The following is a 6,449-nucleotide window of genomic DNA, read 5'->3' on the forward strand; positions in this document are numbered from 1 at the left end:
AATGGGGATATTTATCTTGCTTGATCTACAAGTGTTCTTTGTGGTCTAATTATATTTGGAGGAATTGTCTAAAGTTTTGTATAAGTGTAATACTAATTTGATTGTTATGCAATGCACATTTTATGGATAATTTCAAAGCATCCTGAATGCAGGGCTCAGATTTAACACAAGTGGGGACCTTCGTTAACACCTATACCATCACTTGTGAGAGCATGATTGATTTGGTATGTACTCACTGAAGATGTGTTTTGGAATTTGTTTATTTATACTTGTTGCTTGCATACATTGCGAAAGGTAAAAAATTAGTTGTGTGAATGTTTGTTTAAAAATTTACGAGTATATCAGAGTTTATCTATGTTACCTATTCAATGAATTAGAATATATGTAGAAGGGTAAGTCTAATTATTATTTATCTTTGAGAGAAGTATGCTCTCTAGATCCCTAAATTAGTTGACAGTATTGCAGAGAGAACATCAATGACAAGAGAGGCTTGTAATATCACTGTTGATTTATTTGTTGGAGTTTATATGTTACATGCTACTCTTCTTGACAGTTAACACACATCTTTGTTCACTAAACTAAATGAATAAACAACGAATATGTTGTTGTGGTGTTGCTATTAACAAATATTGGTCATTGTGAGTTGATGCAAAGGTTATTTAGCTAATAGTGAAGATCATTTTCTACTAGGGTTTATATACTATTTTTGACAAGTCCTATTGATGCTATTACTTGACAATGCAAGGGATGATAATGGTTTGTATCCTTGAAAAAGAATAAGTAGATGATTGTGCTAGGTTTTAAACAAAATTTGTTGAGATTAGGGATTGATATACTGTTACTAAGTTATGATGATTATGTGTTACTGAGTACAACAACTTATTGACTTGCTAATTGGATGTTATTACAATAAGCTTATCTCAAAGACTTGGTTTCCTATTGAAAAGTAGAAGTAAATTTAATTATGTACTGCAGAGGTTGTTGTTTTGTTTATTGGATAGAATGATTTTTTTTGAAAAGTGGATATATATCAGATTGGTTATTGATGTAAACAACTAAAGTTGGCATGAATATGATTTGATTATTCTAGAGAGAGTTTTAAAAGTGGGCCCTAGTTTGAAAATGCATGAAATGTAGTCCACAAGTGTCTAAGGGTTTAGGCCTTCAATGGGCAAGGGTATCTTTCCAATAAGTGGTTGCTGGAGAAACATTTGAAGGTGGTGGCCTTCAATAGATTGAGGCCTAAAAATGGTGGTGGCATGCATATTTAAGAAAATGGTGTCTTCCATCAATATGTGGTTTCTCATGTGCATTGCAAGTCAAAGCTTGCACACTAGTGGTGGCTAGTGATTCATGTAGAACGAAGAAGTTTAACTTCCCTCCCACATTTACCATCTTTTACAAACTCTCTAGGGTAAACATGATTTGAGTGCTACCATGACATGACCTGACCTCCAATTCTAGTTATGGAAGTGGGGTCCACTATCCAAACATAAGATGACATCCTTCAGGGACTAAAGATCTCTCAAGAAGCTGAAAACTATCCCAGGTGATCAATCCATGAGCTAGAACTATTTTTCACTAACCTAACACCTCAATCACTCCCTTAACACATTGTGCATGTAGTTATGAGGCTCCAACCACACCCATAAGCATGCCTGCCAACAATTGTGACCCAAAATCGCCTGTTTTGTGCATGCAATCATGCAATTTATGCCATTTTGTTAGGACAACCTCTAGGCCATTACCCATAACTTCCTATAACTTTCCAAAATTTGGATGAAGATGATAATAATGCCTACCATTCAAAACTTGAACAAGATCTTGACCTAATCATGCCTAATACATGATAAACATTTTTTCAAACATATGGTAAACATGAAAGTTATAGGTCATGATTTCATTTATGATCACAAAATTATGAACTTCATCTGAGAATCACCAAGAAAGATCAATGCCCTCTCAAGATAGCTACAACAACACTTTTTAGCTCATGCATTCATCAACCATTCAATAAACTATCAAATCATGAACAAGAGCCATAACTAGAGCACATCATGGAACCATGCTTATAACCATCATATAACCATAATATAAACCATGACAAGGCAACCATAAAATCCACATAATAACAAGTACATGTGCTCATTAATTGCAGTAGAATAATAACTCATATTAACTTATCTAAAATCCAATCAAGTCAGGGACTTCCACGTAGCACTCGACCGTAGATTGGGTTGAACCAAATATTTCTTTTAGCCAATCACCCTTGTGCCATATTCCAAGCATGAATGTGGGATCTCATGGGATAAAGCAAGAAATAACCAAAAAAGGACTCCAAAGGTTAAACCGCCTTCACCCTCAAGCTACCATGATCTCACCTAAACTGAAACCAAGATCACAAAACCAAACTAAGCTTGGATACTTCAGTCTTCACCATACCTTAAGGAATTTTCCTGTCTCCACCCACTTGTCAAGGGCTTCCCAAAGAAAACCATCTCCACCCCCAACCCTTGAAATTTTCCTGAGACCACCTCGCTCAGTTCCAAAAGCTTATGAAAATCCAAATCTCAACCAAGAATGAATCCCATCATGCCACGGTTATCCCGGAAATGGCAAGACAAGGCTAAAACCACTATCAAACCAGGAAAAACACATGTTAATAACAAAAAATAAAACAAATAAATAAATGCATGTACCATGCATTCACATCTTAGCAAGGAAATCACACATGCAACCTGTTACCTGCAAAATATTCCTACTAAAGCTGTTGATCCAACCTTGCCCTTGCACTTTTTTTCTTGCTTGAATGCTCCCCCTCTCTCTTCAAAACGGATCCAAAGAAAAAACATAAAAAACTGTGTACTATTTCCTTGAAGCCGTTTTATCATTGATGTCTCTCTTTTCCTTCATTTTCCTCTAATTCCCCTTGCATGAAAATTTGTGTCTCTTTACCTTCCTTTTCTCCTAGTTTCATTATTTCTCATAACTAGATGCCAATTATTGTCTCTTTTCCTTTTCCAATTTCCATAGCCATTATTGAACCGCAAGTGATGCCCACTAAATTGCTTTTCCAACATTCAACTTGGAATACATGTCTCATGACCTTAGTCTTATTTTTCCTTTATTGTCCTTTATTATACAAAACTTTAAACTGGGGTCGTTACAAACCCCTCCCCCTTGGGGGTACACTATCCTCGATGTTCTATGACACCTATGACTAAAAAACCACTGAAAACAAAACCCACTAGTTATGGAGCTTTAGAACATAGCACGATGCAATATTTACAATCACATCTTGCTGAAAACAAAACAAACATATCACTTATTAGAGATTTATAACATAGATCATTGCCACATTTACAATCATATACGTATATACACCAAAAACACATTTGCTTAAATAAAAAAATAATGAAGGATACAAATCCTGCATCTTATCAACCATCTCCCATGTAGCTTCATGGGCCCAAAGTGCTTTCACTGCACTTTAACTTGCTCAATTGCTTAGTTCCAGAGTATGAGTCATTTCCGTTGTAGTATGCAATGAGGTTCTGGATAGAACTCTCCCTCAGGTTCCACCTATAATACAAACTAATCAATCAAATGATCAACATACTGCACATATCTCTTAAGTAATGGAACACAAAAAACATCATGGAATTTCCTTGTTGGTGGTAGTGCAAGTCTGTAGGCCATCGATTAAATCCTCTCAAGGATCTCAAAAGGTTCGCAATACCAAGGTGGCAACTTGGATGTCTAGGATGTCTTCTTAGGCTTGATGAACAAGTACACATGCTCCCCAACCTAAATCTCCTTGAATGGTATGCGTTGATTTACATAACTCTTCTACATGTCTTGCACCGCTTTCAAATTCCTCTTGATAACCTGCTTATCCCGCTCCATCTCAACCAACATATCTAGTTCAATTAGCACCCTATTGAATGGATCAGTCCAACTGATATGAGTACTACAAATCTTCCCATAAAGAGCCTCAAATGGAATCATCCTCAAGGATTCACGATACCCATTATTATATGAAAAATCCACCAGTGGAATATAACACTCCCACTTCCTCTGCTGATGCATGACATACCTCCTCAACATGTCCTCAAGAATCCTATTGACCCTCTATGTCTATCCATTATCCCATGGATGATAATATATATTGAAAGATAACTCTATCCCCAAGCCTTCAAACAAATCCTTCCAAAAACTAGAATTGAACATGGCATCTCTGTCTGATATGTGCTTCTTGGGAACACCATGCAACTTCACTATCTCCTTAGTGAAAATTTGAGCTACCTCACTAGCTGAATTTGTAGATTTCACTTCAATGAAGTGAACTACCTTACTCAACATGTCAACCACAAACACGATGGAATCATGCCGCCTTGATGTCCTTGGAAAACATATAATGAAGTTCATGGAAATAACCTCCCATTCACATTCGAGAATCACAATAGGCTACAAAAAACCAACTAGATTCTTACACTTTGTTTTCACTTTTTGATAGTTCAAGAACTTCGCAACAATGTCAACCACCTCTTTCTTCAAGTTTTCCCAATGATAGAACTTCTTAACAACTGTGAAAGTATTCAGATATGCTGGGTGCCCTAAATACAACTTGACATGAAACTCCCTTAAGATAATCTTCTTGAGATCACTACTGTCTAGAACATAAATCTCGTTCCTGAATTTGACAAAACCATCTGTTGTGCAGTGATAATCGTCATCTCTACCACCTTCAGCCTAATGCTACAACCTATGCTTCAGCTGCTGGTACCTTTCATCATGCTTCCTTGCATGCAAAATTCATTCTTGTAAATCTATCCCATAAGAGCTCATAAATGAAATATGATTTACCTATAGTCTATTACTGAGAGCGTCTACAACCCAATTCTCCTTGGGCCTTAATGTACCCAATCTCAAAATCAAACACACTAAGAGTGGTGAACAATATATATTTATTTTCATTCATATTAGGTTGGTGAAACAAGTACCTTAATACGCTATGATCAGTCATCAGAATAAACCTCCTACCATGAAGATAATTCCTTCACATATTCAAGGCATGAATGCTAGCTTCCAACTCAAGATCATGAGCCACATAGTTCTGCTCGTGCTCATTCATATTCCTTAACTCATAGCATACCACATTTCCTTGCTTCCTTAGGACCCCACTAAGTCCTTTCTTGCAAGCATCTATGCAAACTACAAAATCCTCATTAAGATCTACAATCTTCAAAACTAGAGCATTTGTAAGAAAATGCTTCAATTGCTTAAAACTAGTTGCACACTCCTCAGTCCATTCAAACTTCTTTCCCTTCCTATGCAAATATGTAATAGGATAGGGAATATTTGAGAAGTTCCTGATGGACTGCCTATAATATCCTGCTAGTCCCATGAATAACATGACCTCATCTAGATTCCTAGGAGTAGGCCACTCCATGATAGCTCTATTCTTTTCTGGATCCACTACTATACGTTCCTTGGAAACAGATTTCCCAAGTAATGAATCTTATACTGAAAGAAATTGCACTTGCTAAGCTTGGAATACAATTGATGTTCTCTCAACAATCTTAACACTACTTCTAGGTGCTCTGCATGCACCTCCTCATTCTTGAAATATTTGAATATATCATTAATGAACACTATCACAAAATTTTCCAGATAAGGACATAACACACTATTCATTAGGCACATGAAATTGGCTAGAGCATTGGTGATACCAAAAGGAACCACCACAAACTCATAATGTCCATACCTCATGTGAAATGTGGTCTTGTAGATGTCTTCTTCTTTGATGTGCACTTGATGATATCCCCATCTCAAACCAATAATTGAAAATATTGGTTATCCCTTCAAATGATTAAACAAGTCATCAATCCACAATGATGGATACCTGTTCTTGATGGTCATCTTGTTCAATTTCTTGTAGTCAATGCACAACTTGAGAGTACCATCCTTTTTATTTACAAAAAACACTGGTGCACCCTAAGGCAATACACATGGCCTTATGTATCCCTTATCAAGAATTTCCTTAAGCTGCAGCTTCAATTCCAAAAACTATGGAGTGCTCATACTATAAGGTGCCTTTCATCTTGGTGTTTCTCCTGGTACTAACTTAATAGAGAAATCCACTTCCTTATCAGGTGATAACTCTGAAATATCTACAGGAAACACATTCTGAAACTGATGCAAAATAGGGTTCCTCTTCAAGACTTCATCATCCTCAACATCTTTCCCTTTGTTATTGGAAACATGCACTGCAAATAATACACATTCTTTCTTGCAATTAGACTTAGCTTGCATGACTATAACCATTCTCACTAATGTGGGCTTCTTCCTTCCCTGCAAGATTCTCTTATCTCCATCATCATCCAGGAACTCAATGGCCTTTTCATAATAGTCTACCTTGGTCCTGTGAGTAAATAAACAATCCATGC

Source organism: Pinus tabuliformis, chromosome 4_1, assembly GCF_031772625.1.
Source record: "Pinus tabuliformis cultivar Carrire ecotype Pingquan chromosome 4_1, CPIR1, whole genome shotgun sequence".
NCBI lineage: Eukaryota > Viridiplantae > Streptophyta > Pinopsida > Pinales > Pinaceae > Pinus > Pinus tabuliformis.